General features: G+C 41.0%; 1 long non-coding RNA gene across 1 annotated transcript in view; it reads right to left on the bottom strand.

Moving 5' to 3' along the window:
* The window catches only part of LOC310703268, a 50,899-nt gene extending 36,892 nt beyond the window's left edge, over positions 1–14,007 (bottom strand). Inside the window, exons 1-2 of the long non-coding RNA XR_014524049.1 lie at positions 13,810–14,007; positions 13,531–13,739 (exon numbers count right to left, since the gene is read on the bottom strand). This is a non-coding gene — a long non-coding RNA (uncharacterized lncRNA). The remainder of the gene's footprint in view (positions 1–13,530; positions 13,740–13,809) is intronic.
* Between the last annotated feature and the right edge of the window lie 6,785 nt (positions 14,008–20,792).

The raw sequence follows: 20,792 nt of genomic DNA, 5'->3' as shown, positions 1-20,792 counted from the left end.
TTGTTCACACGAACGATGCACTGGGAAAGCATGGAAGGCGATTCACAGAACTCTCTCCTTTGCCCTTTTTCTGTTTTAGCCGCTTGCACACGCAGCCAAGTCCAGGCACTCATTGGACTGCAAATATAGCAATTATCCCCAGTAACGCTTTGACACTGTTACCACAGGCAAGTGGCCGGAGTGCATCAGCAGTCAAAATATCTAAGCAAGTTAACAAGCTCCTTTTACTCTCCACAGAGCAGGAGAAGAAAGGGAATCTAACCCCTGAGAAAATGTTAAAATAAAGGCTCAAGGAAGGCTTCTGGTGTTTGTTAAAGAAAATGGTGCCACCGTCTCGGCTTGATCAAGGTGTAGCATGTGAATCCCTGACAGATGTCCACGGCTGGATTTGATAGGGAAGGTTTTTGTGTGTTGTTTTCAGAACTGCTTTCTGTTCTCTGCTAATGAATGACTACAGTCCACAAGCATATGTGTTCAAACTACACCTACCGCGTCTGGCTTGGTTGTATCAGGAGGGTGGTGGAGGGGGGGGTTGTTTTGTTTTGTTTTGAACTCCTCTTTGCTATGCCCCCATTTCCCCCGCTCAGCTCCATTTTCCAAAATGCCCCCACATGTACCATACAAAAGACATCTAAACTCATTAAGTAAATTCCCAAAGAACTATTAACAAATTATTTTGTGGCAGCCAGAGATATCAGATTTAATTAGGTGATCGGTGTTGACGGGGTGCAAAAACAAAAGCCATCTCCTGTCGGAAAATGTCCAGGTCTGATATATAGGCTCCATTCTTTCCTGTATGGCACAGACAATAAGTGTGTGTGTGTGTGTGTGTGTGTGTGTGTGTGTGTGTGTGTGTTTAAAAAGGGAACCAGGGTTTTTAGACAAAAGCTTTAGACTAAGATTTGTTTTCCTTTCTCACCAGGTAACTTTAAAGAGCGGGGGATGGGTGGCTTACGCATCCCAGTTGTAAAGGAAGCAAGCTATATAACCTACGCTGAGAACAGAATAGAAAGCAGCTCTAACAAGCATAATTTTTGCAAGCGATTAATCAAAATGTATTTAGCAAGTCATTTCCAATGATAATCAACAGACCTGCTTAAAACAATAACCATTTGGCAATGACAACACTTTTCGTTCATTCTGATGTAAGTGGGCTTTGATGCTTGAAATAAAACACAGCGCTTCCAATGTTTTTAACATGATGAATTATCTGACCAAGAAAATGCCATTACATGGCTCGAGGATTAAATATACGCATCTTTAAGCCTTATATGCCACAATATATTCAAGCATTGCTTTGAAGCAAAGAATTGTTCTCTCCACCCACCAACCTTATCATTGTATTTTGAACATTTGTCTTTTTCAAGACAATTATCTCTTTATTAGAAATCATTAGACAGCAACTCAGTAGCTCATTAGTATTTGGGGTTGGTATTTCTCCTCTCCTTCCTAAGAGAGTGCAAACACAAAAGTGTGTAACTGCTGTAGTGAAGGGGGGAGGGACTATCACACCTGTAAATTGAGAACCTAAGGCAGACTTCACTGTTGCTAAATCTTTTTACTATTGCACAAGGCTTGTGTGAAATCAGCATTAACACTGAGTAAAGAGCCACGTCTGCAGTCGTAGGCACATTTACTGAGAACTCAGCTACATTATATCCAGTAGGACATATTTCTGAGTAAATAAACAAAGGACTGATCCTGTAACTGCACAATCCTGTACATGTCTACTCAGAAGTAAACTCCCCTTTCCTTAATGAGGCTTAATCCCCCATGTCAGTAGGTGTAGAACTGCAGCCTCTGTAATTTAAGTGCCTCTGTAGGAAAAGTCAAACTGATCACTTCCTGCTATTGTTACTCCTCATCTCCCTTTGCCACCCTGGAAATGCCAACTGACAGTGAAGGGGAAGAATATAAATGTTGGCAATAGAAATAAAGACCCCTTTTGTTGGCTGTGATGCACTTCACTGCAAGCTCTAGCTAATGAAGTGGCGCGAAACTGGACTGCCCAAATTCAGATGCTCCAAGAAAACCATGTGATCCAGTAGTTCTGGGGTGCTTCCAGAGAGGAGCTTAATTTGCAACTAGGTTGTTGATATAATCAGAAACAGGTCATTGGTAGCATGTCTGTATTACTGGATTTCCCCCCTGAAGGCATAAATTCAGATAAGTTGGGAGGGCAGGCATTTTGAAACCAACAATATAGTGCAGACACTGGGGGGGGGGGACTGCTATGCATGAGAAGCCCTAACCCAATCTGGAAACACCCATGAAAAAGAATCACTTTGGTCCTGTTAGATCATGACATTTGCGAATTCCCTGCAACTACCGCTGCAAGAATGATATTTGCCGCAAAATGGAAAGAAGACAAAGTCCCAATGAGAGAAGAATGGCTACAGAAATTAATGGAATATACAGAAATGGCAAAACTTATCGGAAGAATAAGAAATCAAGACAACAAAACATTTACTAAGGAATGGAAGTTGTTTATTGAATATTTATTAACAAATTAAGACATTAGCAGGATTACAGTGGTACCTCGGGTTGCATAAGCTTCAGGTTACATATGCTTCAGGTTACAGACTCCGCTAACCCAGAAATAGTACCTCGGGTTAAGAACTTTGCTTCAGGATGAGAACAGAAATCGCGCAGCAGTGGCACGGCGGCAGCGGGAGGCTCCATTAGCTAAAGTGGTGCTTCAGGTTAAGAACAGTTTCAGGTTAAGAATGGACCTCCAGAATGAATTAAGTACTTAACCCGAGGTACCACTGTATTGTAAAAAACTTTCAGTTTCTAAATTGTATAGGAAATAGATGAGAAAAAGAATAAATAGAGTTAATTGGGATATGCAGGGGTAAAGAAAGCAAACAAATTTATAGAGCCACAAAAAGAGGGGGGAGGAATTCAAAGATTGGTATATAAGAATTGTGTGTGTGTGTGTGTTGCTGAAATGTATATTTGTTATAAATGAAAATCATAAATAACATTTTAAAAAAGAAATTTGCAAATTCCCTTTTTTAAAATTTCCTGAAACATTTTGTGGTGGGTTGTGTTTCTTTTTTTGGGGGGGGGGGAATCATCCAGAAACTGTCCTAGTTAGCAAACAATGAATTACTGTAACTACACTATCTTCCAGCAATATGGAGTATACCAGGATTCATCTCCTGCAATGTTATGTCAGAGAATAATAATAATAATAATAATAATAATAATAATAATAATAATAATAATAATATATTTATGGTGTGCTAGAATCACAATGGCATTATGCCTTCTATCAGAAAGAAATCTGGTGTAAGTTTGTTGATTATTTTTTTCATACAGTTTGAGATAAAGAGGGAAAATGGGGGGGCAGTATTATTGGCCATCGTGGAAAATAAAAAAAATAATAATTTGGAAGTATTTTAAACTTATTTTATCTGACTCCCTGACAGTTAATTTGGTGTGAAAAACGGCAACAGTAGAAAACAGATGTTAAGAGGCCAACATATAGTTAAGGTCAAAGCAAACATAAAACACAGCTTTTCTTTTCTAGGTAAGGGAAAAGATTTGTCCAGCAACAGGTTTTCTGCTAAACCTGCCTTTTTATTGTTCTGCTCATGCTATCTGCAGACTATACAATGGAATACTGTCTGCTATAGTGCAATACCTCTCAGCACTAGTAATTTAAGACTTTCTTCTCTGTAATACACTAAACCATCATAACCTGTCTCTTCCTATTTAGTTTAACCTACAACCACCACATACTGATTTGGCTGTGTGTGGCTTTCTCTATTGCCATTTATTACTCTGCTCGACTCCTGAAATTCTGTTTGCAATTTAAGGCCACAAATTAGAAGCGTAAGTCATCTGTTTCCTATAATCCTCCTGTCAGGGTTGGAATCACATTTGGAGCTCAGCACCATGGCTAGTCCTGGGCCCTTAAAGCCTCTCTGATTGGTTAAGCAGGCCAAGAGCTGTACTCTGAATAAATAAAATACACTGAAGTGCAGGGCTTTAGAAGCATGGAGAGGGGAAGGGAAGGGAAAGAAAGCAAGGAGGAAACACACCGGCACATTTATTACATTATCATGCACAGAACCAATGGCAAAAAGAGACATAATAATAATAATATGTATTACAATACATTAGGTAATATTTATAAGGCAACTGATTGGGATTTCATGGCCCTTATTAAATGTTACCAGCATATATACAAATATAGGAATATTATGGTTCATTCTGTGTTCTACACAGTAAACTTTTCCATAATATTTCTTGTCTTTGCTAATCAAATTAACTATTTCCCCCTCCTAATATCACCATGAAACCCACCCACCTTTTACAATACACTGAACAATTTTCTGCTTTTCTCCTCTATAACTATAGAGGCAACTTTAAGGAATATAGGTTTCTTTAAAATGCTCAGTTTTACTTCGCACAGACCCTCAACTCACTCTCACAAAATGTAATCAAATACAGACATTCCACGAAAACAGTTTAAGGCTATAATGGTCATGTGAATGTTATTTACCTGGTTGCTTGAAATCATATTTTCAGGTCTCTGCATCACACAATGCTCTACTACAGAGAAAAGTAATGACTTCTCATACATTATTTTGAACTTTCTGTATTGCAAGATATTACCAAGCACTGCTAAAAGAACAAGGTTAAACAGTTTTTTGAATACGAACAGAATAACAATGTGGGCAAGAAATATGCCTGCCCTCAGCAGTATTAAAAAGATCCTGTTAAATTAGAACAATTCAAACAGAAATTCTGGACATATTCATCCAGGTATAAACACCACTGAATACAGTAAGACATACTTTTGAGTAAGCATGTATAGGATGCATTGCAGATTTCATACAGAACGACATAACCAAGCATACCATATGTACTACTCAATCTTGAATTTATGCAACAATAAACTCTGCATTGTATAATAACACAGGAGCAATCTGATCCAGGCGGAACCTCAAGCAGTGTATTTTTCATAGTTTTTTCTTAAACAAAACAATAAAAACTATTACACCATTTAAAGTTACAGGAATTATTTGTTTAAAAAAAATAAAAAGAGCATTCCATTCCTCTTTGTGCTTCTGTAAGTTCAAACTTGGCTATGGTTTTAAATAAAATATGGCAGGTTATTCCTTTTAAATGTGCACCAAGATATTTGGAAGTTGGCGGGGGGCGCAGAAGAATTGGCCAAGATGTGATATTTTAGAAGCATCTGCTATGTATGATCTGCACTTTGATGTTTTTTAAAAACTGCATTCTGCATTACACAAATAAATGCACATTATGAGCCCCTAATACACAAATGCAAAGTCGTGTCAAGATTCATTTGCAGCATGCCCCATGATGACTCCTGAGCAAAGGACTCTCTCTTGATAATGAATGCCCATTATTACAAATAACCACGCAACAGAAAATCATTCACCAAAGACAAAAGCACACCCAAACTATTCTGTTTGCTCCAGAGCCGAGACACCAGTGCTTGATGCTATTAAAAGAGCTTGGTGCTGGTAAAACAGTTGGAGCATTGCCATATAAATTAGGGACACACTGAAGACTTAGGGGGCTCTGGAAGCAAAAAAGCTGTATACTAAAATGCTAGAGAAGTTTCCTGGACCCCCTAGGAAATAGAACATTTGCCAGATTAAGGACAATTTTTTTAAAAAAATCTGATCTACAAACCAACTGAGCAAGAGTCTAATAGAACTAAACTGGCTTCAGTTAAGTACATTCTGGCTGAACTGAATTGCAGCTCTCATGAATATAAGATCCTGACCCAACCATCCACACAATTCTCCCTGCCTTCAATGACTTTCCCATTAATTTAAACAGAAAAGGGAAAACTCTGCATATGCAAAAGGATGGGTGGGTGTTTCATCTCCTCCACTGAAGTGAACAGGGAAGTCCACTCATTCAGGAGTGCCATCTGTGCATAAGATCAGGATATTGGGCTGCAATTATCATGCCACTTACTTGAGAATAGCCCCGTTGAGCCTATTCAGATATTATGGGGTCAGCTTGGCCACTGCTTGTATTAATTACAGATTGAGTAATCTAACCTCAGGTGACAATATCTGTGCCAGTCATCCTGCAAGCTATCCCATGGTACAACCCGGTCGTCAAACCATTCAAAAGGAAAATCACATGTTTGAGTAGCATCCCACTTCCCCGACACACCACAGATAATCTCTACTTGAAGTTGCTGAGAAGCCATTTTCAGTCTGTTGCGCTAGCTTTCACAGGGTGATAGATGGAAATTGGAGGAAAACTAGATTCAGTGTGCTTGTCCGGGAAGTAGGCAGTTTTCAGTGATGCTACCAAATGATGTTGCCATATGCACAATGCAACTTTGCAAAACAGAGAGAAACAGCTAATTCCGTATCCCCTCAAAGCCTTGCACATTAAATACAAGAGTGCAGCAGTTTAACGAGTAAATCATTGGGGAAACACATAGTGAGAAGATGTGGAATTGAGAATAGATTAAGTCATTCAGCTCTAAAAATGCTAAGAATAGCTAGCATGTGTATAGGAGTAGCTACAACATGAACCAGGTTTTCTGAACTATGGTTATCTGAAGCCTCTAGACTGATTCACACTGCGGGTTCATCACTTTATAAATATTTATTAGGGGATTCGTTATCCTGATGCTCATAATCCCATTATCAGCATTGTTTACAGATGTTAAAAAGGGTAAAAATACAATAAAAAGCCAAGAAATTCATAAAAACAGGAAGATAAAGCAGCAGTAAAATTCCCCTTCAGGTGGGAATTTTAAAGGGCCTTCCTGGCATATGCTTCCTGGAGAGGGAGTTCCACAAATAGGGCGTCACAACAGGGAAGACCCTCTGTAGTTATGCACCCATAACTCTTCTCCGGGTGAGGAGACACCCAGAGAAGTTTCTGTGACAACAATTTTAGCACACAGGTAGACTGATGTGAATGCAGACATTTCTTCAGAAGCTATGCTCCAAGTCCCATGTTACAATCTTCAATTGTGCTCACAGAAACACCATGAGCCGGTGCTGTTCTTTAAGCACATGTGAGATATAATCTCAACACCCAGCCTAGTAAGTTGTGTAACATCTGCATTCTATACAAACTGTCATTTCCAGTCAGTCTTCAAGGACAGCCCCATGTACAATGCACTGCAGTAATCCATGAATCTAGAATAGATGAGCTGGGAGAGAGTTTGAGGATCATTTAGCCCAGGCCTCTGCAATGCAGGAATATGCAGTTGACCCAATTGGGGCTCGAACCCATGAACTTGACGTTATCAGCACCATGCTCTAACCAACAGAGCTAATCCAACCTGAGGGGTACCATGGTATGGAGAATCATGGCCAGGCTTGTGTCGCAATATGCTGAATGTGTGAATGGGCCCTTGCAGATTAAAATGTGAGCACAGGACTTTAATTTTGCTTCTTGTAACTTCAACTGCCAATCACCAGGTGTATAATAAAAGAATGGAGCAATCAAGTGATGTATACACATATATGCACCAATTATAGAAATAGTTCTATAATAATCCTATAGAAATTATAGAATTAAAGTATTCATTTTCTTAATAATGCAAGATAGCATATGGAGAAAAATCAGAAATATAAAATTTTGGTCCTGCATATAAAAATGCAGGGGGAAAATCTAGAATATATCTTATTTTTGCAGGAAAGTGTCTGTGTTGCCTCTTTACACCCCTCTACCCCCAGCTATGTGGCCTGACTCATGGCAAACCCTTGTAAATAGCATGGCTGTTTATCTGAGCTTCTGATTATTCCAATGGCCCTCTAGGCTATTTGGATAAATGATGTGCACTGTAATCATCACATCATTCTCAGTGATCTAGGAATGTAGTCATGCTTGGCATTTTCAAGGATGGAAGGACTGAGTCACAAATTCTGGTTCCATCTGTGTGCCTGGGAATCTGCATTCAATGAAACTAGAAATGAATTGAAAAAACGTTAAGGGTACCTCAAGGCTACCCCATGACTCAATGGTACTAGAAGTTCAACAACCAATTGTTCCATGGCCAACTCCAATACACTAGGTTACCTTAGACTAATTAAAGGAGAATGTGTCAGAGGAGCATGGATAAGAACAGCAGAGTTTAGAAAACGATGCCTTGCATCTAGTCTCATTCCAGTTGAACATGTTTCTGCTGATTCAATCAAATCAAGGCTAATTCAAATCAACAGTACTAGTAATGGTTGGTCTCCCCTTGGCTCAGCTTGGACTTGGCAGAACCTGGTTATTTTTCCAAATGAAATAGGAAAATAACCTGGCTCCTTTTTATCAGAACCCAGGTCAGAATTCAGAACTGAGCAAGCCTTTCTTATGAGCAGGAATGAGGGTCATTGGAGCTTGGGCCTCCTCACAAACAGAGAAATTCCTTCCTATTGCTAATACCAGTATTCCACAATCTCATATATTGAGCCAAATAACTTCGAAATTCAATCTTCTAAACCACGAATGGAGAACATTTTTCTTTTTCAAAATCCACATTTCCTCAAGGGGAATATGTTGGGTGCCACATAGTGGCAGTGGGTGGGACCAGAACCAAAAGTGTATTGCAGTATTTGCAGGATGGCATCTCTTTCTCACCCCATTTCTCTCTGGTACCTACAAATATGACAGGGAAGAGAGTGATTCCCCCAGAGATGGACCAGAGGGCAAAGCTGGTCCTACAGTTTCTGAAGTGCTGCATAAAATTAGGCAGGGGACACGTGCAGCCTTAGAGCCACATATTGTGTGAGTGAAATGTGCCCTGGTGGAATTGGTTGTTAATTTATTAACCTCCATAAGCTTTATAGTTCAATATCCCCATATAGCTTTTCATAGACAACAGGTGCTTTTGCTGATATTCTAGGCAGTTCCTCTATGGCCATGCAGTGAAAGCAAAAAAAGAAACCAGCTACAGGATGTGATGAATTTTATAATTCAACAGGGAAATGTATCTCCTATAACGTGTTCATGGTTATACAGAAGAGATTGTCTTATCACCAGCAACATACCACTGATGGAATTGGATGATTTCTGTGATCAAAGTTGTTTTAAAAACTAAAATAAAATGAAGAGAGGATGGCTACATTTATTCCTGGAATAGAGAAACATGTCACTTGGTTAACTGAGGCCGGTTTTTTATTATTAAGATTCAGTGGAAAGGCAATCTACAACACATACTATAGACCATGCAGAAATGCTATATAATGCAGAAGCTGCCTTGCGACCTTTCCTCAGCCTACGGGCGTTTGAACCTGACCCATTGGTTGCACCTTTTCAGGTGTTGAGCAAAGTATACCTGATTAGGGATGGGGCCACCTCTTTTCCGCATAAGGTCCCTAGCGGGTTGACATGTCATAACATAACTTTCAGGGGCATTTCTAGTCACTTGGAACAGGTCTTACTGGTGGTGGTGGTTGATAAAATAATAATGTGAAAATTTATTTTAAAAGGCAGTCCTCAGACAGTGGGGGAGGAAGCCACTCAGGCACCTGGGGTGGCGCGCCCAGGGACGGGGTGAGCCGCCCACAGGGGCAGGGTGAACCGCAGGGCTCCCCGAATCTGCCTGCCTCCTCCCACTCACCCGTCCTACGGCTGGGGGGGGGGGAGGCAATGGGAGGACCATTTGGGCAGCACAGAGCCTGCGTGTGCCCTAGCCACTGCATCTGTCCCAGGAGTGACACGTGGCTCGAGAGCACTGCAGGCCCCACAGTGAGTGCCGCCTGGCATTTTGTCACCCCCCTCAGTGACACCCGGGGCGGTCCACACCTACCGCACCCCCCTTCCTCCGCCCCTGCCCTCAGATCACCTCATAACCATGTCTAATAACTATGTAAGTAGTACTTTTTTAAAGTAAGAATGTCATGTAGATTTTAGAAAAAAAATAATGAGGAAGCACACCAGAACAAGTTTTTTAAAAATAAATTTATACAAAGGAGACATAGACCATCTGTCTTCCTGCCTCACTATACCCCCCCCCTCCCAGTCCCTTGGTGTGTGGGTCAGTCTAACTCCAAAGGGGCTCATTTCCACACCCAGATCCCAAAGCCATGAGTAGCAGTTTGACAGCAGGGATGGGGAGCCCATGTTCGCCCCCAGATGTTGAACAACAGCTTCCTGTTCTAGGCTGCTCTGGTTCTGCCTCGTGTTCCTGAGGCTTTTGCATTCCTACTTGCTCTCTAGGGTCAAAAGAGCTGAGCCAATGGCAGAATGGCTCCTTAAGCTTACTGTGACATTGCAGCAGTTCATCCAGTAACTGCCTGAGGCTATACATCCCCCATCCCATAGTGTGGCTACCACCATCACCAGTAAACATTATTTTTAATAAAGCACCACTAAGAAAGAGGCAGGTGGTTACTGATTCTTTGTCAGCTGTTAGCAGTCTAGATCCCATTGGACATGTTTTCATCTGGCATATCAGCCAATCCATTTACCCTACTGACATGAACAAGGTCAAATTCTAGGAAACATCTCCCTTGCAACTCCTTGCAACATCCTTTGCCATCGTTACTGCAAAAATCAAACATATATTTCAAAACTTTGCGAAATGTGCATTGCATCGATTCTGAACCGCCGCCCCCGCCCCCTCGGCTGACAAGCCAGCTAATGAAATCTGATTAGACACATAAAGAATGGGAGTTACAAGGAACATTCCATATAATTATGCTGCTTCAGACATCTTTTACTTATAAAACAAATTTCCTTCAGAAGTGTCCTTTTAGACAACCCACCAAGAGGCTTGCCAGCTAACAGGATCATGAAAGCTGCCCAGGAAGAGCAACATATCCACACCAGTTAAAATGCCTTCAGCATTTTAATGCTGTTGAGTGATTCTGCTAAACAGAATGATGGGTGAATGACCATTCTTTACAAAGTCACTCAGCTACAGCTATGCCCTTGGCAAAAAAAAAAGAAAATATCGCAAACTTATGCAAACTGCAGGGACGGACTCTGTTGAACTACAGGAGTTAAAAGAAGGAGAAGGGGCTATCAGGATACAATAAAATGATGAAATCCACTTCAGCTGTTCATAGGTCTGACTATGCTCCTGTCATCAACAGCTGGAAAGTACTTGGAGAAAGCCCCTTCTCTTCTCCACATTTTTCATTATTTGTGCTGTGACTATAAGCTGATTTAGAGGCCCACATTCAGACAGCAAAGGTGCAGAGAGAGACTTTCTTAGTGGTTCTCCACACAACAAGGACATAACCACAGAGTTATACAATGCTTCAAACTGCCGATTCATCAGAATTCAAGCCTCTGCACTTTGGGGAAGTGTAGTCAGATCTCTCTTTGGGGGCTAGTCCTTCGGAACTCAGGATTAAGTCAGCAAAAAAGGAAGTCCTGACCAGCGCTGAGAAATTTTTCCCTCACTCGCCTCATAATTAAGCTTGGACTTTCTGAGCTTTCTCAGAGAAAGCTGAGGGACTTTCCAAGGAAGCTTGTCTGGGGCAGCTCCCCTCCCCTTCCTTCCCACAAACTTGCTGTCACAAAGTAGGAGTGTTCCTGTGCAGCGATTCAGCACATGCCTCATTTTATGGCCTGGCCACTTGTGTATATATAGTACCCACTGCCATTAAGAAGAGTGGGGGCCCCCCAAAAAAAAGAGTTTCCAAAGCTTTTAGCTCAAATGATTGAGCAGTGTTAAGTTTTGGATGAAAGTGGGGGATTTATTGAAGGGTTGCATGTCTGATGGTGGAGAGTTTTGGTTTCTGGTGAGCCCATTACGAGTTGGGCATGAAATTTTGGAAGGTTTGGACTTGATTCGTAATAGTTGATGAGACATAAAGTGCAGTTTGAAGGGGTTCAGTCCCCCGCATCCATATATCAATCTTTGTCCTCCCACAATATATTATTTTCTCTTACCATCCCACCCTCCTCCCTGGGATTTTGGACATTTACCAAGGCATTTGGGAGAGACATCTTATATGCTGATCTAGGAAATATATCTGCATCAAGAGAAAGATAGGGACATTTGAACAACTTAGTAACATGATATTATAGAATATTCTGTTCTGTATTGTAGGTATTTTTATTTGTTCACTTTTTTTTTACTCACCCTGAGTCTTTGGGATGGCTCAGGCCATACATATATAGTAAATACACCTTCTCCAAGACCAGGGTGCCTAAATGGAAGTCGACAACCTTTCGATATCTATCCTACGCTAACAAAAGTAGCTGACAATCTTTCAGTATCAATCTGACATCAACAAAAGTATTTTCTGTTTGTCTGCTTGTCAGTTCTGCTGTATGAGTAAGAGACAAAATAACTTTTTATCCTGCTGATACTGTTGACCATTTCACTTAACTGGTAAAACATGCACACACAAACATACACAATTTGAAACAAAATGTAACACCCATAATCGAAACAACCTTGCTTGCTTACCTAGCAGAATCACATAAGCCACAAAAATAAAATACAGTTTAGGCTACTGAGTTCAGCTTGGCATATTAGAGTGTGATTGGCTTAATGGGATGGCTGCAGCTCCAGACAGGAGTTACCTTATTAGGAAAAAAGCAATGAGCAAATGTCTCATTTTAAGATTCCCATGGAAATCCCATGAGGCCTTTGCTATCAGCCTCCATTTCCCTGTTATCCCAGCTTCAGCAGAGTGTTAGAAGAGTCATGCCATGTGAAGAGAAAATATCTTTCAAACACAACTTACCCTAATTCCATTCCTGGAATCTTGGGTGGAAATCTTATATGACATAACTGAAACCTCAGGTGGCTTTGTTTGCTACTATTGGACTGGCCTGCCAGAGCTGATCATCCCTCCCTTTGTACTCTTTGGTGAGATCAACACCATTCAATTAAAGCATATTTAATACACATGACTTTCCCCAAATGGACCCAGGGAACAGTAGCTCTCCCCTTACACAGCTACCATTCCCAGGGATTGTACCTTTAACAAACTACAGTTCCCAGGATTCCTTGGCGGAAGCCATCTGCTTTCAATGTGCTTTGAATGTATGGTGTGGGTGTGATCATATGCATTACCGATGCATATAATATTATATTATAATAATCATCATTATGATTATTTCAATACTCATTCACCTGCCTCTGTAAGAAGGGTATCCCAGCCATTTTAAAGGAGAAAAGAAAAGCACTGTTTTCTAAAAATGATGAGGCCCTAAATAAACTAAATCCATCAGTACATCAGTACCGGGTACACTATCTAAAGGACAAGATTTTTGCATTAAGCAACTTTAATGCCATTATCTGGGAATGCTAATTTGTAGAACTCTTCCATTCTTCGCTCAGTCTCAGTGTCGGAGATGGCATTTCTTCTGCATTGCTCCACTAACAACTGCACTTCCTTTGCCAAAAAGAAAAAAAAAAGGGCTCAGCACTTTTCCACCTGCCCAGTCATATAAATCAGCTGTGTGTGAGGCCCTAGACAGGTGAATTTGTCAAGCCTTAATATAGTCTTGCTACAAGTGAGCTGCTATTTATGGTGAATATTTTCTACTTGGGTTACAAACCAGAGTTTCCCTCTCCCCCGCTCTGCCCTCTCCTTCTGTTTTGTTTACCTTGCACATTTGGAAATTCTTGTCAGCGGATCCCTGTCTTTGTTCAACATCCGCTTTCTTGTGAAGGTAGTTCGCCTGTGACAGGTGAGGCTCTTAACCTGCTTAGCTTCATCTCCGCTCCCCAGAGAACCTGTCCGTCTCTATCTTCCAGGTTCATGGTCTTGCCTCTCAGCCGCATCGACATGTTCCTGGGACATTAACCTGCAGGCCTAAAAAACTTCAAAAATCATTCCAACCGGAGAAGCACTTATACAAAATGTGTTTGATAGCTGTGCTTACCTTTCCTGCAGGCTTGCTATATGCCAGGCCTTCATAAGCTGCACTCTCCATTTCTGTCACTCATGTCATCTGCTCAGTGAAATCTAAAAGATCGTTGAACAATGTGTTGAACTATTTCCCTTTTTTATTTGTCTTTTCTTCCCCCCCCCCCCACCACAACCAGCTCTTAAAAGAAGCACACGGCAAAGGGCTGCTATCAAGCAGGATGATACACTGGGAATGAAGAAAAGCATCTACAAAGAAAAACGCTGAAAACTTCCCAGTAAAAACTATGAAGATATCACAAAGTGACATGGCTTCTGTGCCTTTCAGTAAGAAAAGAGGCCCGCCTTTCTTTCCAGAGGGATGAAAAAAGGAAGTACATGGGGTGTTCAGGAAGATAACTTTCAAATTCCACATCTCAGTAGTAGATTTTTCACTAGAATTTATTATAGAAGCTGGAAGGAAGGTGTGAAACAATGACCCCACAGCCCATAAACTTCTAGGTATATTTTGCTAGGGAAATAAATTATTCTTTGGTGATTTAACATATCTCTGGTTTGTAATTACTACTCAGTCCAATACCTTTCTGAACGTTTGACCTGACAGGCCCCATTTATTCATTTAAGAAGAGATTTACTTACTGAAGTTGCTGGAGGGAAGCTGTGCATAAGCCTGTATTGTGGGTGTCTCTAGATATATATGGTTGGGTTTTGTCTTCCTACCATAGCCAGATTAGACACAATGATATCAATGTGACTTCAAATAATCAGGACAAGTTCAAAAGATTTCAATCAGCCCACTTGGTAAGTATTACTAAGTTTGGATCCAACTGATAATTTATACTTGGGGTGAGGGAACAAATTTTGAAGGCCAGCTCCAGACTTTTGCCCACCATCCAAGTGAGAGGCAAAAGAGCTGTCCTCCTCTCTTTGACACTGAGAGAGCGGCAAAAAGGAAGGATGGAAGATCATGTTAGAATTACGCAGTGTATATTACCATCTCTGTCATCAATATGCTGTTCTTCACATCAATCAGGATGGACCAAACTATCTCAGACTTGATACACTCGCTGCCTCCTGGATACCACCATAGATGTTTCTACATATATGAGAACTGTAAGGGTTTAAGGCATCTTTGCCCTCTTCATATTTAGATCTCAAATCCTGATAGCAAACCATTTCAGGTAAATAAGGTCTTTCCCTTGGTTTGGCACACACTTCTACACCTTCACACTTAGCTGGGCCCAAGGTGCATTTGTGGAAAGCCAGATTGTTTTAGTTCACATAATAAGCGAACTCACTGTTCTACCTGCATGTCTGGGACAATTGCCAGGAGACATTTCAATCAGAGGCATGGGTTATAAAGCTGTCAGTTTCCTTGTAGGTTAATTTGCCTCTCTCTTGGTCCTATCATTCTGCTCATTTACAAAGAAACCAGACCAGTTCTTTTGGGGGTATACTTATACTGATTTCAGTGTGAAGGCTTTCTTTCCCACTTTTCCTTGCCTTTCTTTTTGGGTGGGTGCAACAGAGGAATTAAACAGAGCTTTAAAACTGAGATTTGCAATTTCATCATCACCGCATTGCAATGCTAATAGCATTCTTGTGGGTAACCATACTACATCCATTTAAGGTGACCTTCCCCAATCATTCACAATCTCAGTGTTACATGATCAAGAGAAACTATGATGTCAGTTAAATGCCATCAAAAATATATCATGGGTGATACCCGGTGTTAACCATACTCAAAATAGACTCATTGAAATAAGCAGAGTTAAGTAAAGCTCACTCTACTGTAAAATGGTAATAGTAAAATGATCTGAAGGTACACAAGGCCGCCATCTTGCTGATGGTCAGTGTCTGAATGGAGGGTTGACTGGAAACCATATGTGCATCATGATGCATGACCATGCAGTCATAGTACTTCTTAGGATTCCTTTGTATTCAGATGATATATTGCCTACTTTTATGCCCTTTATGAATAAATGTGTTGGAGGTGTATGTGTATGTACACAAACATGCATCTGGGGGGTGGGGTGTCAAACTGGGTCTTTGCCCTCAGTGACAGAAAGCCTAGTTTCGGCCCCACCTTGTCCCTTCAATTGAGAAATAGCTGAAGGAAACAACCAAGCCTTCTTTGTGGTTGCACCAAAGCATTTTCATTGTTGTTGAAAACATCACAGTACTCACTTATTTCAGCAAGCACTAATAATAATAATAATAATAATAATAATAATAATAATAATAATAATAATTTATTATTTGCACCCCGCCCATCTGGCTGGGTTTCCCCAGCTGCTCTGGGCGGCTTCCATAGAAACCAAAAAACACTAAAATATTATACATTAAAAACTTCCCTGAACAGGGCTGCCTTAAGATGTCTTCTGAATGTCAGGTAGTTTATCGTTTTGACATCTGATGGGAGGGCGTTCCACAGGGCGGGCGCCACTACCGAGAAGGCCCTCTGCCTGGTTCCCTGTAGCTTTGCTTCTCGCAATGAGGGAACCACCAGAAGGCCCTCGGCGCTGGACCTCAGCGTCCAGGCAGAATGATGGGGGTGGAAGCCCACTTCCAGGGCTACAGCTCAGGCTGCTGGTGTTTGGTTTGCTGTGGTCTATTTCTGGGTTTGTTGTCTTTGTCCATGGAATTTTCTTGGCAGGGATACTGGAGTGGCTTGCCGGTTCCTGCTCCAGGTTCTCTTTTGAGAAGAGAAGACGCCCTAGAAAAGACCCTGATGTTGGGAAAGATGGAGGGCACAAGGAGAAAGGGACGACAGAGGACGAGATGGTTGAACAGTGTTCTCGAAGCTACCAGCATGAGTTTGACCAAACTGCGGGAGGCAGTGGAAGACAGGAGTGCCTGGCGTGCTCTGGTCCATGGGGTCATGAAGAGTCGGACACGACTAAACGACTAAACAACAAAAAATTTCTGGGTTTTAGACCCGTTGCTTACTATGCTGCTTATTCCCCATCCTGGCCCCTGCCCACTTTATTTTGCGTGTATGGCTTTATTGATATTTTACAGTGTTTTTTATATATTTTACACCACTGGTATTTCAGTGTGAGGATGGCATATATATAAATAAATAAAATAGATCCGGAATGCTCTGCTGCCTCTAAGCAAGTGCCTCTTTCCCTGTAAGAGAATGCTATACTGTAATCTGGCATGTGAGAGAATAGTCTATTTTAATTCTGTTCATCTGCTCTGCAGTCCTCATGTGATCAGCTGTGGGGGCGTACAGAGCTGTCAGAGGGATTGTAGCAGGTTGCAGGATTGTAGGGACCTGGACTTACATTAATCAATAATCTCTAAGCCCACATGCAGGTTGAATTGTGTGAGTATAGTACCTTTTTTTTAAAAAAAAGTCACAATGATTGCACAAACTACAGTCATAATTGATAGAAAGGCCAGCTCAAACAACTGGTGCTTCACATGCCTGGATAGCTCAGCTGGTTAGAGTGTGGTGCTGGTGATGCCAAGGTTGCAGGTTTGATCACCATGTGAGGCAGCTGCCTATTCCTGCATTGTAGGGGGTTGGACTAGATGACCCTCAGGGTCCCTTTCAACTCTACAATTCTATGATTCATACTGAATTACAGACCCACATTCCTGTTCCATTGTAGTCAGGGCGAAAAACACATTTTGTCAGAGTGAAGACCTTCATAAAATCTACAGAGCCCTTGAAATTAACTGAACATTCCATCACTGAGACACACCTTTCGATATAATGTCCTGAGCAAACTCCGCCTTCCAACCTGCCTGTGGAGGAAGCATTTCTTAAACTTGAGTTACCGGGTTACCGTACTGTGTGCCTGCCCTAAGGCACATAAGTTGAACAAAATCAGCAACGGCATCTTTGGGGCTATGGGCAAAATATCCCATGTTAATGAGTATCCAGACCTTAGCATTAGCACCACTCCTGATTGTCATTGGCTTCTAATAAGATCTTGATCGTGAAAAAGGGACTCCTGGTGTTTGATGCTGCTTGCTTAAAACTTCTAGCTCTTGAAGCCATGTCATTATGGAGCAACCCAAAAGGCAAACAGAGAAGGATCAGGATTTATTCAGTAGTGTGATCTTGCTCAAAATCAAGAGGCTTAAGAATCACAGGCATTTGTTACAAGTGAGTACCCCATATCAACTTCTGTCTGCGACCCCCTAACCACAGAAAACATGTGAGGGCTCTGTCTCAGTCGTTGTAAGCATGCCTGGGAAATGGAAAGAGAAGTCATTGGGCTTCCTCTCCTGCCACCTCTCCTAGTTTGTTTTAAATGCCTGGAGGTGTTTTTAGAGGTTTCACGAGATGCAATGTGTGACCCAGAGACATACAAGTGAGTGAGAAGATTGCCATTGACTTCTAATAAGATCTTGACCATGAAAAAAGGACTCTGGCCAAAGCTAACAGAACCAAAATGTTCATGTAACATTCAAAATTAAATGAACTACGGTATATGAAAAACAAACATTTTCCTAAGCCTAAACCATGATTACAATATATTCTAACTCTGTTCAGTGGCAGCCATTTTGCCTAAATCAAATCTTACATGTTATTTTAAGCAGCTCATAACCAAAGAAATTGTCATTAGTATTTCCCAGTGCTTACCTAAGAAACTATGCCTATGTTTCACATTTTCTTCTTGTATATTTTCCTTTCTAATATGTGTCTCTTAGAAAATAGCATTACGTTAGGTTATAAAATAGCTACAGCAAGTTAAAAATATGAAGTACCTTAAGTAATGCTCCTTCCCGTGAGACACCCTTTGCTAGTAGTCAGTAATGCAATCAGATATCTAGAGTTATTGCAATTGCCTGCCAAAACATCACTCATGTCTATTAAAGCATCCTGAAAAACGCCATTATATCAATTCCAGCTATGGCATAATTCCTTTTTCTTTCTGGAATGTTGTCTACTATGAGTCTGTCCACTGTAGTGACTGTCTTGTCACTGTGAATATTTTGTAAATCATAATTCAATGGCTGATTGGTGATAGTGGGCAGAAGCGAAGAGGGATTTGTACCTTTCGTAGAAACAACTGTAGCACAGCTGAGTCTGCACCAGCCCAAATCTGTAGTCAGAAGCAGCTTCTTAAAAGGCTTCCAAGGGCAAAGGGTAGAGTAGCTGGAAACACCCATCCCATGATGTTGCTCTCCCATGTTGCTCTGCTGACTGAGAATTTATGCCGAATTCAAAATGTGAGTTCATAAATCATACGTAAAAAAAGCAAAGCTAGCCATGTTTGCCCAGAAGAAAAATTCCAAAAACCAACATTCGGGCAATACTTTTCTTAAGCCAACCAAAATGTTACAAAATACTGAGTATACTCCAGAACTGTTCATCAGGCTTATTGGTAAATAGAGAATAATATTAAATAAATAAATAAACTAATAATAATAATAATAATATTAATAATAATAATTTGTTGTTGTTGTTGTTGTTGTTCTGCCCTTCATTCAAAGATCTCAGCAAGCTAAATACAGATCCCTGAAGATACTCCAAATGACTGTGGGGTGTGTGGGTGGTATAGGCATGGATAGAGTGATTAGAGTCACAGGCTAAATACACACTATCCCATCAAAGCACCCTATTCCTTCAAAGCACATTTGAAGTCCATTCTTTCCCTCAAAGAATTCTGTAGTTTATCTCTCACAGAGGTATAATTCCCATCAACGCTTAACAAACTACAGTGCCCAGAATTCTCTGAGTGCAATGTATATGTTCCAGGCATGAAAAGATCAGGCAAAGAGAAAAAGAAGAGCACAGTTCTGCTTGGCCCATTCCCAGCTGCTATGACAGGCAAGTCACAAATTAACCTTGACATCCATCTCTGTATATGTTTGTACCTTACTGCTTTTCACAAGGGATGGTTACCCTCCTTCCAAGCAGTGCATGGAGGATCCAGCAAAGTCTGCTTCCAGGGTACCACTTTTACTGACTCCCAGATGTTTTCAGCATAGATGCTGCAGATCAGCTGATGCTCCAGTCAACTTCATCTGATTTAGCCTGTGGTCAGTTGGTACCGTAACTAAGTACAGAGGTGTTTAACTTGTTGAAATACTACGTGAGTGTCACAGGATTGGTTCATGTAAACAGCTGCTTAACAAATCCAAATAAATGCCTGGTGAACACTACATGGATGGAGCAATTGTGGCCTGTATGTTTTTTCAATGCATTTTAAATTAAACAGCAGAAATTAGGGATTAGGGCTTCAGGTTCAGAAAAAGAGGAAAGAGAGAGGAATTATTAGATGCTGAGATTATCAACAAAGCCCAAAATATGCATCCACTTGGGAGCTTTTGGTATTGCCATTCTATTGCTTTAGAAGTACAGTGGTACCTCGGGTTACATACGCTTCAGGTTACATATGCTTCAGGTTACAAACTCCACTAACCCTGAAATAGTGCTTCAGGTTAAGAACTTTGCTTCAGGATAAGAACAGAAATCGGGCTCCGGTGGCGTGGCAGGAGCAGGAGGCCCCATTAGCTAAAGTGGTGCTTCATGTTAAGAACAGTTTCAGGTTAAGAACGAACCTCCGGAACGAATTAAGTACTTAACCTGAGGTACCACTGTAAAGCAGAACTGCAAAAAAAAAAGCCTATCCAAGGGGGCACTACATGCAGAATGGGTTTTGCACACATTCATCTGCACGGGCGTTGACACATTTGCCAACCATTCTTTGTAGAAATCTACATTTCTCTGCCTAGCCAGTCCTTCAAACCAAAAGGATTTCACATTAGCATGGAAGATCTTGTGAACTTTCCAGTGCCTCAATTCCATACTTCACAGTGGCATCAAAATGGCCACCCGTCTGTTGCGTTGCATCCCACTGAATATTTCACCGTGCACGCAGCATAGATTCCTTTTTAGCCGAACACGTATTGAACTTATTAAAGTTAAAGTGAACAGGCAGTTCACTCATACTACCACCCTACACATGGGACAGCTTAATGGCACTGTGATTAATATATGCATAAGTACAACCTGCATTATCAAGAGTAAAAAGC

The sequence above is a fragment of the Podarcis liolepis genome (genome assembly GCF_965112155.1).
Source record: "Podarcis liolepis genome assembly, chromosome: 1".
NCBI classification, from domain to species: domain Eukaryota; kingdom Metazoa; phylum Chordata; class Lepidosauria; order Squamata; family Lacertidae; genus Podarcis; species Podarcis liolepis.
The sequence above is the reverse complement of the archived record's forward strand: the minus strand, read 5'-3'. Positions and strand labels throughout refer to the sequence as shown.